Genomic DNA, 18,407 nt, shown 5'->3' with positions numbered 1-18,407 from the left:
AGAGTTTGAGCAATTTACAGTCCGTGGGAGCACCTGATTTCTTTTCAAAGAATACGTACAAAAACAACAGCGTGTTTAAAAAGAAATATATATTTAATTAAATATATAACTTTACAGAGCCAAAATCACAGTGAAACACAGGGAATACAATCCAAACAACCCTCCCCACAAAGGGAGGAGTGGGAGTTGGTGATATCTCTCTCAGCGCTCTAGGACTGACAGCCGTATGGGCCGGGGAGGGAGGTTCGATACGCTGATACCACAAACACCGAGGGGGGGTTTCAAGGAGAGACGGGCAATTACAGCTTGGGCAGTCGGAGGAAAATCCCGGATAAACGAGCCCACCAGCGCTCAGGTGGTCCTCCGGTTCCAGAGGCCGTCCGCAGACCGAAGGTGGCGCCAACCCGTGGCCCTCTCGGTGTCCCTTCAGAAAGCTGCAGGGTTACGCTCCGCCGGGCGAAACCAAAACACTTCCCCAGAACTGATTCATGAACGTGACGTGGACTTCTCCTCCGTTTAACATGAAAACCAGCTCAAGGGATTCAAAGGTTTTAGGCATGTTCCCTTCATCAGGGAATGGTGTTCTCTTGGCGGTAATATTTATAGCAAACTAAAATTTCACCAGAGGCAAATCATTTAATTTGTGATGTACGTACAATAAAGATTGTCTCTGTTTTCAGCTATAATTACATAAATTCCTACATTATAGATTAGTTTTAGTACATCCCAAAAATGCAAAAGAACAGACTAAAAACAAATGTGCCAACCATTTCTCTATGATGTTGAAAGGATGTTTGTCTTCGAACTTTATCACACAAATGATTTGAAGCTTTTGGAGTTCAACTTTTAGGAGGAGTCATGACAAAAGGTCCAAGAAATGCAATGCGTGACCAACACTCGCACATCATGCATATGATCTGCACGATTTATCGTGTTTGGGAACCTTTCACGGTTGTATCTAAACACAGCATTCCTCCACACCAGGATGAGAGGGTTACCGCCAGTCGCTGGTAGCCCCTTAATGCCGCTAACTGTAATTTGTAGGAAAGAGTACTGAACAAAGCTTGTGTGGTTTAGACTGCCATTCTCAGACACAGTCCACTAGCAGTTGAAAAGAAACAGGAACACTATCTCCAAACCGCACACTTTGTGTAAATATAGAATATGACTAAACCTATAATGCTACATAATACCATATGAAATAAATACGCAACGCTTTAAAGGAGCAAAGAGACAACTTCAAAACATCACAGTACTGTTGCAGAAGTAATAACATATCTGAGTCTGTGTATCTGATGTCCTCTGAAGAATACTAAACTGAAATGATTGCAGAAAGAAACAGGAAGTACCTCTCCAAATGTTTTATTTAGAAAGCTTTGAAATTAAACATGAGTGTGTAGTGTCTGTCTGCCAGGTTGAAACAAGAGATCATCTTTGGTGCTGTCACTGGAACTAGAACGTATCTTTAAATCAGTAAAGCGTGGTCTCCCTGACTCTCTTGATTAGATTTTGGTAATATAACAAACTGAGACATTATTTCTGTACTGACACATTATATGCCTACAACTGAGATTGCAATCATTCTTGTTTTTGCAAATGGCTGTAGACATCTCAATAGTTTTGGCTCTGGAACTATTTGTGGTTTGACTTTACAACCATGACATCATGTAGGCCAGCGATGCCAGTCAGCAGCCGTTAACGTGAATAACGCAGTCAGAAGATCTCACTCCACATTGGGCCAGCAAAACAACCAACTGAACGGACCTGGCGCTTACTATAGAACCAGTGTTTCCCTTACAATTAATTTATTAGGGTGTCTCGCCAAAATAGATTTGCGCCCACCCAGAAAGATTTTTTGGTATTTAGTTGTTTGTTTCTGTCAGCAACACACTACACTTTGTATTAATTCTTTTTTCTTTGAAATGTCAAAGTGAAATACAGACAACTGTCATTTTGCTGCATGAGCTGCCCCTCCTTTTCATACCTCGTATGACTTAAATGATAGTTCACAATCAAAAAAACAAGCTACTTATGCAAAATGCTAGAACACTTTATAGGTCAGTAACCTACATCTTGGGGTCTAACCGCCAACAGAGGTTGAAATTAAGGTGACAGCTCATTTATTCATCACAAACCCTAATTGAAGCCATTGGTACCTTTGAAAACATCAGTAAATCAATTTAAAATTGATGGAAAACAAAGTATTCTATAATTGACCTTATCTGTCGATTGAGGGCTGGGCCCTTTGTTTGGTGCCCTTGACACACCTTCAGGTAAGTTGCATAACGGCCATTTTTAAAGCAGGAACTGAACTGAAATGAAGCCGCTGCCATTAACGCCACTGAACGGAGGATTGGCAGTTCACAGGGTCATGTTTGTTTTCACCCATCCTGTCTGGGTTGTCGTAAAATGTCCGGGGTGCTGTTTTAACGAGTGAGCTAGACCCCAGACAAGATAGTCCCCCAAGGCCCTGGGGACCTTCAGCCTCGTAGCCTTCAGAGCGCCCCGATCCTCTGAACCAAACTCGCAGTAAATCATGACAAAAGATCAATGGACATTGATGACTACAAAGATGGACGTTGATGATCTCAAAGTCGCATTAGTTTATTTAACGCTGCAAAAAAAAGAAAGAAGAAAGAGTAGATGGTATGTCCATCTGCTCAATCAGACAAGGAGATGAGACAGAGAGAGTACGCAGCCACCCATGTGATATTTTAGACCAATTGCAGGTGTGCGTTTTACGTCGGTGTGCAAACGTCACAGCTAGTGCACACTGCAGTGTCCAAAGTCAATATGGAATAAAATCTCTAAAAAGTAATTTAGTTCAGACAAACTGAAAGTTCATTTCTGCAGTAAGTACACTTCCACCTTAAGACATATGCAAATTCTGCAAAAAAGCTGAATATTTTCTCAGTTCTTTAAAGTAAAGTTAACAAGGGCTTTGTGCATATAATGTGGAAATTTACCAAATGTGTCAAATCAGTTCCTTCTGTTCATACTGCAAGCCCTGTTCGTTTTCAAATTTACTTGGGCAAAATGACTTGCACATGTATTTCAGTTACACAGGAAACAGCTCAGTTAAACAGGAAGTTAATGAGTCTGACAGACTGATAGTTGCAGACAGCTCTTAAGACACGGAAATGGGCAGCAGTGCTGGGGATTCCGTTAAAGAGGAATGCTACAAATGGGTAACAAAATAGTATTTTTTTCTCACTTCCTGTCCCCGACGACTGCACTCAGGGCAAACCACATAACTACTCCACAGTACGTCAGAGGTAATAAAGTGCCAGCAAAGGCTCTACCAATGTTTACTTTTATCTTGAATACCATAATGGTACAGAAAGTATAAATAAAACATACATAATTATTCTCTAGTGCAGAATATGGGATTTCAGTGTCTTGACCAAAATTGAATTGAGTTAACACCACATTCTGTAAAATAAATACATAAATAAATGAAAATACCAAAGACACTGGTAAAGATTAAAGGCACAGAAGATTGTCATATGATTATATCCAATTTTTATCCAAAATATAACAACAAGATAAAAATGGAAGGCTGCCTGTCATCAAGAGGGAAACTTGGTCAAACTGATGGAAATCATACTAGCCTGCCAGGACACACAGCGATACAAACAGCCTTGGTTTCATCGTGATACGGTTGTCAGAATGTGTATATCTTCAGTATGACTGCGAGCCAAATTTGTCCAAACTTGAGCATATCGGGGAAAATGGCTAGACAAGAGGTGATTTCAAACAGCTTCAGCTCTGGGAAAAATGCCACACGTGTAAATCTCATCTGTGCTTGATATTCTCTCTCTCCTTTTCAAAGCTGCCTGGAGATTTCTCCAATTCAACATAATATTTTCCAGCTTCCTGTAAACAATGGATGGAAATGGCCCGTCATTTCTGTAAAGCACACCGATTGCACACCTGAATGAATATCAGAGGACTAGTCAGGCCTAATCCTGGGTAAAGCAACACAACAAAATGTGTATGTAAGTATCTACGTGCTACATAGACCTCATTAGTACAGGTGAATGTAGTATGCTGTCATGACCTTGGCAGTGCGTATGTTGAAGCACTAATTTAATCCTAGAGCAGTTTTACAGTGCACCCAAACACACTGTCGACTGTAATCACCTGTCATTAATACACGGAGGTGCGCAACAAAGCATCCCGTTTTAAAACACATTTTACGACTCAGTTCCTCCTCCTTCACTGACAAAGGCGTCTATTGAGACCTGGGTTACGCCGAAATAACTCTTCCAGAGTAGTCCTGTGAATGAAACACACACCACTCATTATATCCAATGAGGAAGCGCATAAACAGTTTGAAAATAGGGCTGAAAATCAGGGGCCTTGTTATTACGCCTGCAGGACAGCCTCTCTCTGACAGTGGAGCCGTCTGAGGGGGCCGCCACAGAACGGGAAACAGTGGCGGGCAGAAAGGTCTGCCTTAATAATGACAGAAATAGGGGCATTACTGGGGTTTTCTTCATGGGGTGGGGGCAACCACAGTATCGACAGTTATATTAGCCAATGGTAGTGCACTATTTCAGGTGGACAAATAGGAGCGGCACCTTTGGTTGGGCAATCAAAGTCCAGTGGTTGCCAGTGCCACACCAGCCACACCTTTGGACATGCCCCTGGACAGAAATAGTATTAGAGCTGTAATTAATTAAGCAGTCTTTGAATTTGCGATAGCCTAGCAATGGACAGGATGAGGATCTATCACAGAGCACAGATGGGAAACAGAAAAACAGCTCTGAAAAAGAGCAGCAGGTCTCTCCAGGACAGACGCCCTGTTCGTCAGACTGTGGTCAGATGTTCTTCCTGTGGCTAACCTTAGGCGCCCACCATAGACTGTCATTCTGAAAGATGTCCCCCCCCCCCTCTGAGGTGTACCCCCCTGCTCTGAGGTACTTCATCCTTGGTGTCTCCTCTCCATAGACATTAAGCAAGCCTTTTATCAAAGACATTCCACCAGAGACCCAGCTCTATAACACAATGCACACGGCCATTGTTAAAACACAGCTGGTTCCTCTAAAGCAGGCAGCGCAATGAATGAACACACAACTATTCAGCATCCCAATGGATAAGCTATATATCTATCATTTGCAGCCACCTGGCTAACAACAGAGCCAGGACAATCAGACAATAAGCTAAGTCTCATCCAAAGCCAATATTATACCTTCAGTAAGTTATAATGTACAAGCAGACAGTGCTTACTATTTACTTCTTTTCCACCTGGATGTTTGAAGTTCTCTTAAATTATGCTACATTTTGTTAATAAGCAATAATTATCCTTTCATTGACTCCAGGCATGCTAAATAAAGCGCTGTCTAAAAACCCAGTGTTTCTACCTGATTGTGTAGAGAAATACATTCTGAAGTTATCAAGGCCTCAGTATTTCAAAAGCAGAGTGGGAACTAAATTACTAGAAAGAAAAAAGCTGGCCTACACTGTGTTTAAGGGCACTACTGTCATCACAGGGGCTGTGCTATGCTCCTTCTGTCATTCAACTCTGAGCCAATTTGCCTCCTCAGCCATCTACTGTACACTCGTGGGAGAGAGAGAGAGGAGGGAAGTCTGCTGCAGAGATGATGAGGCCTAAATGCAAAAACAGACCAAACTTTTGCAAAATAATAATCCTTCTTGTAAATTTGAGCCCGTTACTTTGGGCCTCATTTCTAGCACAGTCCCTCCCAACTTCATATGGAAACTCTCAACACTCCATCTCTCGGTGACCTGTGAGAGAAGCCAGGCTGAAAAAAAGCACCGGTTTATCAGACCGAGGTAAACGAGCCCTGGTTATCAGACCAAGCTAAACAAGCATCTATTACAAGGCCAGATTAAGCACCGATTCATTGATAGTCGCTGGGTCCGGTGTTTTGCCCCAGGCAAGGGAGGCCGAGTTGCCGGGGAGGGGCTTCCCACCCAGGGAGAGGGAAACAAAAGCAAGCAAGATTCCAGAACCAGCCTCGGTCCTATCTACTGGCGCCCATGATCAACGCTTCACCTGAGTCACCTAACAAACACACAGCGATACTTAAACCAGGAATCCTGTGCGGTAATTATGTTTACCCCAATATGAAAAGTGGGAAAAATGAATCCGTTAGGGGTTGTAAGAATTTCCATCCAGAACGGAAATTAATGGTAAACGTGAGCAGTAAATGCAATCAGCTCAATGTCAAACAAAACGTAGAAGCAGACGGGAGAGGCTGGGGACTTTATATACCTCTTTGAGGTTTGCAAGGTGTTCATCCACTATCCTCACTTCTCTTGTGTGCCTACAAACCAGTAAATATTCTGGTATTTACTCATTCAAACTGTTAATTTTCCTTCTTTACTGGCAAGTCCCTACTTGCACCATTGACTGGTCAATACAGAGAATATGTCAGTTTTAATACCCAACACATGGTGTTATGACATAATGGCTGCAAAACCCAACACGTCAATACCAAGTGGGAGAGTAGAATGACAGTTAAGCACCGCTATTTCCACCTCCCACAGAGAAGGGCGACTCTACACCCTCACCTGCATCCGCCAGGCCACCCGAAAGCTAAGTAGACCCCAGCTGCAGCGTCTTATGACCAACAGACCCCCCCCCCCCTTCCCGCCCCCCCAGGAGCCTGTCACCCCAGCCCTGGTCTGGCCTCCATTCTTCTAGTATTACCCAACCATGTGCATGGCCGAGGACACGGCCCAACCCAGCAAACATCTGCTAATCACATTCCTACTGTCTGCCATACTCCTGTTGCTCAATTAGTTCTTAAGCTGGCCTGGGAAGGAGAGGGGAGGGGGGGGGGGCAGGCAGGGACGATGACTCACAATGACCCAAATACCCTCTCGTCACCAGCAGATGTGTAGATTTGAGACCCCCCCCCCCCCCCAAAACAAATAAAAATCAAAAAATGAATCCAGTTAGCGGCACACATAAACGAGTGTGAAATGAGAACAGATTGCCTCAGCTGCCTGCACACATACGTGGAACCAGGACCAAGAGGCCCACAGCCCTCAAACTAGAAAGCAGGCCAACAAGCGGACTCCTACTCTAACAGAGCTCTTATTACTCCACGACTGCAGGCAGCACTTACGGATTCACCGAGGTCAGCTTTAACATAATATTTAATCTCATCTGCTCATCTTTAATATTCAGTGCTCTGTCAGCTCTTGACTATTCTGTGTCACGGAAAGAAATTGAAGCTACTTGTGGGTTGCTACAGAATAAACTACCCTTTATAGATAATGACTGGTAATAGCTACAGTTCAGGGCATCATATTGTAAACTGAGTCTGAACTCTCTCTTGTTTTTCTTGGAAGGAAAAATCGAAGTCCACATGATGACAACTTTTTCTTGATAACTTGATATAACATCAAATAATGACATTTGGGCTATAATGCTAGGCTTTTCCACTAGATCAGTCACATGTTCAACAACCACTGCCTACATGGAAAAAACTTAACAGATACTTGTTATGAAACTGTCAACTCAGTATTCAAATCAGTATTAACCAAAAGACCTTAACAAGAGATTTAGTATTATTGATAATATTAAACTCAAATATCTTCTTGGCACGTGGGAAAAGGGGCGTATACGAACTGCATTCTTCTGGTTATAGTTGATGGAAGTGATCTGGTTTTGCATTTATAAGGCACAACATTTGGTCCTGAGGTGATAGAAATGTTGCAGCTGCAGGAGACACACCTTTTCACCTCTGGAGCCATGAATTTCCATGTATCCCTTAAAAGTGGAGCGTATTTTTCCAAAAACTCAGCCTGTTTGGATAGGCATAGCCTTTAATCTGGTCGGGACTGACCCCAGTGTTTTTGCTTGGCGCTCAAAAAATGCAATTTTGGAGGAGCATTAGAAAGGGATGATGTCTTTAGCCTCTGCTATGACTGGGAAGAGACCATGTACAGACACAAACTTGCTGGAAAAGAAACATTAAGTTTTGGGAACCCTGAGAAACAATACGATTGTGTTGATTCTCAGGGCGCCCCAAACCTTTCTGGTGCGGGAAAAAAAACAAAAAAACTTCAAGGGCACCGGAAAACATTCAAACATCAGCATCTTCATAGCATGGAAAGACCTAACAGAAACTCAGGATTAAAGAAGCACATAAAGATAATTATGTTGTCCACCTTTAAAATGAACAATATGACTACTGCATCATGCTTCTTAATTACATTTAATGCCTATTTATGGTAAATATGGAGTCATCCATGCAAATATTTAGAAAATCTAACTCCTTGGGGGAAAAAAATGAGTGAATTTCTCAATGCCGTGTGCACTGACAGCAAAAAAAATCCCACATATCTACTATACATATAGGCACATAATTCTATAAATCTCAGTCTTCAACCACAGCAAAGAAAACACTGCAGGGGAGCTTACCCAACCGAGCAAAGCATTCTGGGAGAGTCAGGAGTTCCCACCGCTTTCACTCCTGTTGTAGGCTGTGTTCTCTGTCTTTCCAATCTGCGGTTATTGCTTTTCTTTTCCTTTTTTTAAAGAGCTTAAAGAACAACAGCCTCAGCCATTTCCCACTGAGAAACATGCAAACTAGAGCTGGAACTGCTGGCCTTTTAAGCCATACAGAGCACCTATTATACTATAAGCTACTTAACCGTTCCCAGCCCCCTTATTAAAGCTAGTGCCTTTCAGGAACGAGCAGCCCTTTCCTTAAAGGGGATCTGCCTCTGCACAGAGCAGCAGTATGTGTGCAGTTAAGCCTGACCAGTGGCTATTCTGCAACACTAACTGCAGAAACTGCCCTGTTCCTAGTCTCCCTGAGGCCTGAACACAGACGGGTGAATCCTTCTCAACCTTTAGGTTACGTTTCACACAGCCCCACAACGAAGGCCCCAGCGCTGAATATGATGCTGTACCATTGCCGCAATAAAACCACAAACAAGGAAGCACACGCCAACCCCGTCCCAGAGATCTGATACACACTTTGGCTTCAGGTACGCAAGTGAAGCATTTCGGAATCAAAGCTGAGCACAATATAGGTCTGTAATTTTACATCAGCGAGAGAGATCAAAGTGTAATTGAGAAACGTGAAAACAGTTTTAAGAGCTGATTTTGTGTCTGGGTTTTCAATTCCACGCAAACGGCCAGCCGGGCAGAAGGCCGTCCACATCGGGGCCTGATCTCAGGGAGCTGGAAGAGCACGCCGGTTGCGGTGGGGGGTTTTGACGGCTGTGTTCTGGCAGGCGGGGAACAGACAGCTCTCAAACAGAAAGGCCTTTCACCACCGCCTCCGCCTCTCTGTGCGCGCGGCCAGGACTCCCGCGATCAACCCGCTATTGCGCCAGCCAGATACACAAAACTGCAGCAGGTGTTTTGAAGACGGCAGATTTCAGACAAGAATACTTCAAGATATTGTAGGGGGAAGGAAAGCTGAAGACAAATGACTCGTCCAGCCAGTGGAAGCACCGACAATGTTTTAGGCCTCAGCCACAGGGAAACAGACACCCCTCTTGTCTGTTTTGTCTCTTGTAAATCGATACAGAAAATTGTATATTAATGTTAAATAACAAGCGGAGTTGTTATAGAAACCCTCATCCTCAGGCTCAACTGCCCTTCCACAACAAAGACATTCCGCTCTGGAAGACATCCAAGAGAGGCCTGGCCATTTTAAAGGCCAGGTGTTGGGGAAGAGCAGCTGTTAAAGAACCAAGCAGCAGGCTCTGTTGTGGCTGGAAACAGGGAGACCTGCTTTACTTCCCACTGTTACCACCGTTCTCCCGACGGGGGGGTCGGGGGTGTAAAACCAAGTCCACACAAACTTCTTCATGATGCATATTGAGAAAAGAGGTCTGTTGAACCAATCTGTGATAAAACTTGAGCACTGTAGGGCTTCATGTACAGTACCTCCACACATAATCTCTTTTTATCAAGCATGCCCTTATCCTGTGGACCGTATCTCTCACACCATTTTTCAGGCCTAAACGTGCAATTTAAGCACAGCAAACACATTCATCTGCTTGTGTAATGGGTAGATATGTACTCATTGTGAAATAAATATTTCAGTAATTATGATATTTCTGACATTGATGCAAAAATGAATTTTCATTTAATTAGCTATGTTCTGATATATTTGCCTCCGATATTTTTTGTGAAACCTGGCTTTAGAACTGATTCAAACAGTTATTTTGCTTGGCAACTTTGTTGTGTATTCTGTTTGTACATTTGATCAATGGAGCTTTGATTCCAGCGTTTTCAAGAAACCATGCACACATTCTGCCAATGGTCTGCCATTGTATTCATATAAAAGTTAACAACTCCTGCTTATTCAACAGTAAACTTAGAAGAACTTTTCCATGTAGGTGATACACTGCATACAGACAGCTAGACTACACATATTTATGAAACTGGAGGTTTCATAATGGTTGTAAACCAACAGATATTTATTTTTTTACTGATGATAATATGTATACTCTCATTCCTATAGAAGCTTACAATTACACTAAGGGAAGTGCAACGGTAACTCAAAAAGTCTGTAGCCTAAATAAAAGATCTCCTGTCTAGCACTGATTGAAAACCGTTGCTCAAAAATTTTTGTATTTCAAAGTGTTGATTCTGCCTGTCAACTATGAGGTGATTAGACAGAGACACACTCTCAAAAAGTGCTTGTTAAACCTAACTTTTGCTAATCTTGTGGTTTCTAGTGTTTGGCCCCCTATAATTTATTTAAGCTAACATCTAAAGCCATCTTGTGGATTAAGGCAATGTGTCTATGTGGCAATATCTTACAGTCATTCTGCAATACATCTGATTAGAAAACAAGTTGAATTTAAAACTGCATTATTGGGATTAAAAAAATGTTTTCTTTAAGTTATTATCTTCCTGGCAATAAGGTGTCTTAACATTAAAGACTACTGCACAAAAACTGATTATGCTAATGTATGCACACTCACTCACACACAGATGCACACACATTTTCATACCTGCTGCTTCAGTAGGCTTCTGCTCTTCAATGTACGCAAGCACCAGCTCTTCCTGTCCTGCAAAAGCAATGGCAAAAAAAAAAACAAAGAAATGAAAATCTAAGTTTTGGCTGAGAGTCTAAGATTTTAGCATTTTCTGGCTTTAGTACAGAAGCTGCGCTTTCTTTGGTAATATATATTTCCCTCCCCAAACTCTAAACATCCCTGGAGAGCGAATGAGGGAGACCTCCAGCCCACAGAATTTACCAGAAATGCTTCACGATGCATTTTTTATTCAGTTATATAGACAATTGGAGGATTATCTAAATCTTTCTTAAATTTATTAAACTTCCCTCTGGCAGTTTAAATGAGGCCTTTTTAGACATAGGAATAATCCTCCATTTAGCTAATCCAGGAGTGAGAACAGGGCTGCCCAATGGGACCTGAGTAAAATAAATGAATTATGTAACACAAAAGCAATGTCCACATAAGAAATACTTTCAGATATAATTTCTCGGAATAAGTTTGTGATACACCATTTTGCACTGTAATGGCTTTGTCCTGAAACAGACCAGACCAGTTTTAACTGGTTGTGTATGAGAAAGTTTGTCACTGAAAGATATTTAAACAAATCCTTCTGAATGTGAATTTGAAAGAGGGAAAAATAACATCTGCAGAAGTGCAGAGTCACCATTCTGCAGTCAGGGAGAGGGGTCAGCAGGACCACAGCAGGAAGTGAACAGAGAAGTGTTTAGGTATCCAGCTGAGTGCCTGCAGTGAGCATCTCTAAACTCTGCATCACTGCAGGACCCTAGGCCAAGGTCAGCCCACCGCTCAATAGACCAGGCCGCAAGCAAGCCAGCCAAAGTACAGATCTCTACCCTGACCAAGGGCCCTCCATACCAGCAAAGCCAAAAAAAATCAAAGGAACATCCTGAGAGTGCAGGGCAAAAGGAAGAGCTTAAAACAATGTGGCTTTTGTGAAATGGGGGATGTGTGGGGTCCAGTTACAATAAAGGTCACCAAGGACAGAGTGACACAAAAAAAGACAGGAAATGTCTCCTGGCTTCTACTTTAATCAATTGTGTCAAAACAACAGACTGTTTTACAGTTACCAAAAATATGACTTGTGACCAGGCTTCCTTTCTGAAGCTCATTTCCTGGCGACATTGCTCACTAGCGCCAGTGCGATTAGCTCCAGTATAGGTGTTTCAGCCACCAGTTTCAATGCAAGTCAATGGTACCAATATGGTGAAAATACAAAGACAGTAATTTTTTCACGCAAGAACGTGTAGTTCTTAGGTGTTTTTTCTTTGTCTAATATCAGTCCATGTTCCAATTTGTTAAGTTATTATGTCATTTGGACAACATTTAAATATTTTGTGAATGAATCAGAGATAGTTTGAATTCAAAATAAATGAATTAAAAATGAATGCATTCATTAATTAATTAACTTAGCTACAACTGTATCTATTTCAAGAATGGGGCATGCTAATTCTAGTTGAAGTGCATATTTTTTTATACCTTAGCAAAAAAAAAAAGTTAAGCAGGAACCCTGTTCTGCTCAAAAAATTCCAGGCTGCCTTCTTTTGTAAAGTGATACACACAGCAACAACAACAACAACAACAACAGCATTGTTATAAGTACAATGGTTTTCATTTTCTTGTCTCCAGAGCCAATGAACCCCCAGCCTTGTCAAAGAACTGGCAGTCAAGCTGGCAGGAAATTGACTAATTGAGCCTTGCAGGGGGGGTGGTCAGCATTTCTGCTGTTTGTAAACAGATTGAATCTGCACCAAAGCATGAGGCCATTGTGGTCGCTCGCAAACCAAATTCACTCTTCTTCTGTAATTACGCTTTTCAGATCATGGGCCCCAGTAGATACATATCAGCTGCGCTTTGATGGAAGTCAGGATCTAAAGTCCGATACATTTCTTTCTGGCAAGCCGACCTGGAAACACAAACAAACTGACCTGGAGAAATAAAACCAAGAAGCCCCCCTGAGATTGACGGTCCAGAGATCAATGCAGCCTCCCTGGCCTTGTTCAATAATGAGTGGATGAGACACTGGCCAAAACAAACACTTAATCCTTAAATCGAGCACACATCAGCGTCCACTGACCGACGGTGCCCTTATTATCAGCTTCTCCGATCAATGTGTAATTTCAGCACAAAGCGGATACAATGACTTTCCCCATGTCAGGGGAAGGACAAATTCTTGCTCTGGACCCCACTGTCTGAGACAGAAGTGTCCAGTGGTGCCGTATCGAAACATTCATCTGACATCAACAAGCACATGAGAGGGAAATGCTCAGTACAGAACTGATCATGGAATATCACCTAAAGCAAATATAAGAGTGGATACAAAGATAATACAAAAACACAGCATGGCTTGGAAAAAGTTGCTACACTGCAAATGTCCATGTTTATCAGTGATTTTTATTGGAGATTTTGTTCTTCTGATTTCACAGAAGCCCTTTTGATTTGCCTTTGAATGTTGCAAAACAAAATTCAAAATTTTGCCATATGTTGCTCTGGAAATATTTCTAAGTTCAATCATCTGCCTGCCACATGAAAAGAATACCCAAATCTTGTTTCATAATCAGTTCCACATGTTTCATAAACTACTGTATCTTTTTTATAGTCCAATTGCTCAAACATATTTTCCCCGAATAGTACTCAATCCAATCTCCCTTTCAGACACATAAAATTAGACATTACATTACATTATAGGCATTTAGCAGACGCTCTTATCCAGAGACATTTCACATTCAGTGAGGAAATATAAATGCTGGTGTCACAGCTTTTTGATTGGATGAGGTCAGAACACTTGGTTACTTTTGATGTTACCATGATGTCTGGTAATGACCACAACATGATATAGAACAAGAATGCTGGTTAATGCCAGTATTGTCCCCTTTTGTTTATTCACTGTTCATCCAGAAGCAGGAGAGAGATCTGAATCACCACCTCCAATCAATTCAATATGAATATTCAAGCTTTCTATTGATTCATGAGACAAGGGTGTTCAAAGGAGAACAATAAAGGTTTTATTTTAAATGTACTGTGGACAGACTTTGATCTTGAAGAAAAAATATTCAAATTTTTCTTCACTTTCATTCACATACTAATGTCTTCTCTATCATTCTTTTGGGCACATTGACCTTGGTTTTGGACACCACATTACGGATTCTGGATGTCTTAGTGCAAATTAGAGGTAACTGCACTCTTCAACAATGAAGAAACTTACACATTTTCCTAGATAACACCTTCGCCAAGTCAGGCGTCAGACGCTTTAAGGCTTGCAACACATTTGCGTCATCCATACACGTATAAATATACTGAAAGGTCACAAATAAACTACAGCTAACAATTAATTCACTATTGTGCAGTAAACAGAAACACAAAAAAAACATATTTCAGAATTCTGACAAAAAAAAACATGGAAGAAGAACTGCTGTGACTGAATCAGTTATGATGAAAGGAAAGTTTAAATCGGACATGACTCACACTACTTTGGGCCTTCGTCCAAACCACGTGGACCGCATACAAAGCCAGAACAGTCATCCTAATTTAATGTCAATGGTCCATCTAGGCCTGTTTAGGAATTTCCACATAATGGGGGCCTAATGTCTAATTACCTGTACACCCTGCCACAAGTCTGCAAAGAGTGGAGAAAATTGGTAATATACAGCAACACCCATTCACACTTAAGTCACGTAGTGACTGGAACTGTTCTTTGACCTTTTCTTCCATTCATGGCAGACCTGGATTTCACACATTTATCTCTGAAAGAAATCCGTGTTGATTTGAGCATTACGCATTCCTCAGACATGATGGCACCTGGATCCACTTCCATGCCAGGCGACCAGTCGACTCCTTAATGAGGGCGGGCCTTAGACATGCCATTCTTATTTTAGAGCCTGGCTCTCCCACCATTGTTTTTGGCTTCGCGGCAGAGCCTCTGCTGAACCTTAGCAGTGTACAGTTTTATTTGTGTATCCATCTGGGGCAGGGGCTATCAGTCTGAAATGAGAGGCAACAAACCAACCCCCCCCCCCCCCATTTCTCATGAGAACATTCCTAATAGGTTCCTGACCTCATTGGATTTCACAGTGTAGAAATGTCCCATCTGCAAGAGGTACACTTCTGAATCAGACCATCTGTATATTATCGTAAGGGCGGAGGTTTTCTTTTCTTCGAACCTGACTCTCTGACCCCCCCCCACCACCATTTTCATCCATCCAACTGCAGCATTGAGCCTCAGTGTAAATAAATGAATGCAGGAGGGGGACATCCAGGACATCTTGTTCCTTCAGCTTTCCATCTCGCTGGTGCTTCAGAGACCTCCTCAACCCTCATAGGGAATAGCAGACCCTCCAGAACAACATACAACCAGGTAATACATCAGGTTTATGGTTGTTCGAGGTTGGGGGTGAGGGGCCTTCTGAGCTTCCAAGCCCCATGTTTGTAGGAACTGTGCCATTGTATGGTGCCATCAGCCATGTGGCAGAAGCTTCCAGAAGCCACTTCCCAGCCGGATCCTCCTCTTAGCCAGTTGGGGTGACTCTGGGAATCCTGAAGGAGGCATGTCATCGGTGGTTTCCCTCACCACAGCCGGTTGTTCCTTGCAGCGGTTCTTTCTTTTTTTTTTTTGTTATTCTGACAGAACGCGGAGCTGATGTGTGGCTCCGCAGTTACTCACAAACAAGCCATCGGGGCTGACCTTTGACCCCCAGAATCCACCTCACTGGCTACTCCATTTGGGAAACTCTGAGCTGCAGAAACGTGAGCTGAAATGTGCTTTAGCGCAGGGAGACCTTCCAGTAATCCTGGAATGACAGGACTGCTTTCAGCTCCACAGGAAGAGAGGGCACCGACCTATGGTTGCAAAGGGGTGTGTAAGTACAGAGACTGAAACCCAAGGCTGCACCATTTCCTATTTTAACAGCTGCGAGAGAAAGCGTGTCATTTTTTTCGGCGGTTAGCGCAAGGCCACTGACTGCGCAGTCACAGCCTGTGCTGTGCGGACGCCGCCTTCCTCCGATCCCTGTACTTCGCTCTCCCCGCTCACGTGAATCCAGTCATCACATTCGAATCATATACGCTTCGGATTTTCTGAATTCCACAACTGACCCATGTCACTTCAGTATGATCAGTAATCCCATCATTCACCAGCCCAGCATGGCTATTCATAGACATAGGCTTGGATTTAATGAAGATTCGTCTTCAAATGTGATTCACTTTGAAAGGCATTTTCATTCCTCCTCCTTGTACTTCGCTGGCTACCTGTTACTGCTCACATACGGTCTAAGACCACGGCACTAGCCTACGGAGCAAATGGAACAGCTCCACTATACCTCCAATCATGGTAAAATCGTAAATGGACTTCAAATGAAATGGACAATCAAAGTTCAGAGCTTGCACCCCAGGCAGATCGCTCCCTTCTGCAACCTCAAGGCGATTGGCTGTCCTCTCCCTGCTTGGCCACTCCTCCCAATCGCAATGCCTGCCTGTACTGGCCCCACAGAAGTGGAACAAACACTACTACACTCGGACAGCAGAATCACTGCTTATCTTCCAGCACATACTCTAATGTTTTTCCATACTATACCTAACTCTTTACAAGACATCTGTACAATGAGTGTAAAAGCAAGTGTTAAACTTTTTCTTCAGAATTGCAAAAAAAAGAAAAAAAAAACCTCAGTAGGACCCTTGGAGCGCACGCATCCAGCTGTGACCTCATTCGCATGCAGAAGAATGCATTAAACATGTGGCTCCCCGGAATGCCAGTCGCATTAAACATGCAGCTCCCTGGAATCCCAGTCGCATTAAACATGCAGCTCCCTGGAATCCCAGTCGCATTAAACATGCGGCTCCCTGGAATCCCGGTCACTGTTGCGTTACGCCAGCGGCGGTGGCACGTCCCGATGAAACGTTAGAGATAGAGCCTCTCCTCCAGAGCAAGGGCCCGTCTATCTGCGTTTCACATCGGCTGTGGAACCAGCAGGCCAGGCAAGCGGATTGTTTTCCTTCCCGACCCCGAATGCAGACACAGGAACGGTAATCAGAAGCATCTGAGGCTCTGTCTTCACATGAAAGTAGAAGGAATTGGGTGGAGGTGGGGTGGGCGCTTGGGGTGGGGTTGGAGGACAAACAGGGAAGCCAGCTCAGTCTGATGTATTATAAATATTAATTGTTCAGAAGATTACTTTATATGCTAATTAATAAAAACTATTCATGTTGATATCATCATGTTCATGCCAAAACTGATGTTGGTACAGTTTTCCCATTGGGTGAAATCTATTTACTATAATCTTTTTACTTTGAGGGACATTCGTGATTTCCCCTAATTCAGACTAAATGACAGAAACATAACATTGAAATTAAGTTTAATATACACGTTACACTAGAATCCACGTATTCCACACACACTCAAAATAACACTTGCAAATACACTTGAAAAGCGCTTACACTCCTTAAAACGGTTCCCAAACACATATCTTAAAATACTTTTCAGAAAATGAAATGGCAGTATATTCCAACCTCAAATTGGTGTAATTTTAGGATAGAGGCTATACTGTCACCATTTTCCCCTGTAGAGCTGTAATACTGTTTACTCTTCTTCTATTTAGCAGGGATTACAGTGGATGTGGTACAACGTGGCCACCCTTCCCCTCCCAAAAGGCTGTGAACACAAGCACAATCAAATATGCTCCTGAAAAGAATAACTCTGGATCTGCAGGCCAGGCAGCTCTGCCACTGGCTTAAATTTACAACTCTCATTATTTAAGGAACCAATCGGAATGTCTCAGCGCTTTGAAGATCTTACCAGCAGCACTTAAAAGGAAAATGGAGAACGATTCCCTTCTGCAAGCCTCTGTATCTTACCCTTAGATTCCGAATTCTGTGGCCAGCTGGTCCTCTGAGGAGTAGAACCGGTCATGGACCAAAGAGCTGAAAATATCCTGGTAATGCTAAAGTTCGGTAAAGGCAACCACATCCTTGTCTCAGAGCCCTATTTTAGCTATAGGTACGCTAATAATATAACAGACATCGAGGAGGTCCAAACCCGAAAACCCCCACCAACCAATCAGTTCAACCACAGAGAGGCTCGGTTGGTTGGTTTATATTGTATGCGGACAGTGCCACATACGCTGACACAGAATATTAAACCTCAATCTATGATTGGCTACTGCTAGTAATAACGCCAGAAGCATTACCATAGGCTGAGGGCTTTTCCAATTATTTTACACAATAAATCAACCTGACTTACAAATATGTACCATACACAGAACTCCTTTTCATCAACGTGATGTTGATGGCCAGCAGGCACTTACACTTTTGAAGTCTTTGGTTCTGACAAGCTAGGAACTGAAACTACAACTTCTAGCATACGAATGGGTGCTCCAACTATAGGACCGCTCAAGCAGCTGATATGGATTCAATCAGTCTTCTTTTCTCTTTTG

General features: G+C 42.7%; 1 protein-coding gene across 1 annotated transcript in view; it reads right to left on the bottom strand.

Moving 5' to 3' along the window:
• Nucleotides 1-18,407, bottom strand: part of LOC118206209 (LHFPL tetraspan subfamily member 2a protein-like) — a 50,358-nt gene that overhangs the window by 19,110 nt on the left and 12,841 nt on the right. Inside the window, exon 2 of the mRNA XM_035378560.1 lies at nucleotides 10,960-11,016. The gene's annotated coding sequence lies outside the window, so the exon portion shown is untranslated. The remainder of the gene's footprint in view (nucleotides 1-10,959; nucleotides 11,017-18,407) is intronic.

Source organism: Anguilla anguilla, chromosome 10 (assembly GCF_013347855.1).
Source record: "Anguilla anguilla isolate fAngAng1 chromosome 10, fAngAng1.pri, whole genome shotgun sequence".
NCBI classification, from domain to species: Eukaryota; Metazoa; Chordata; class Actinopteri; order Anguilliformes; family Anguillidae; genus Anguilla; species Anguilla anguilla.
Note: the sequence above shows the minus strand (reverse complement) of the source record. Positions and strands in the feature narration are given on the sequence as shown.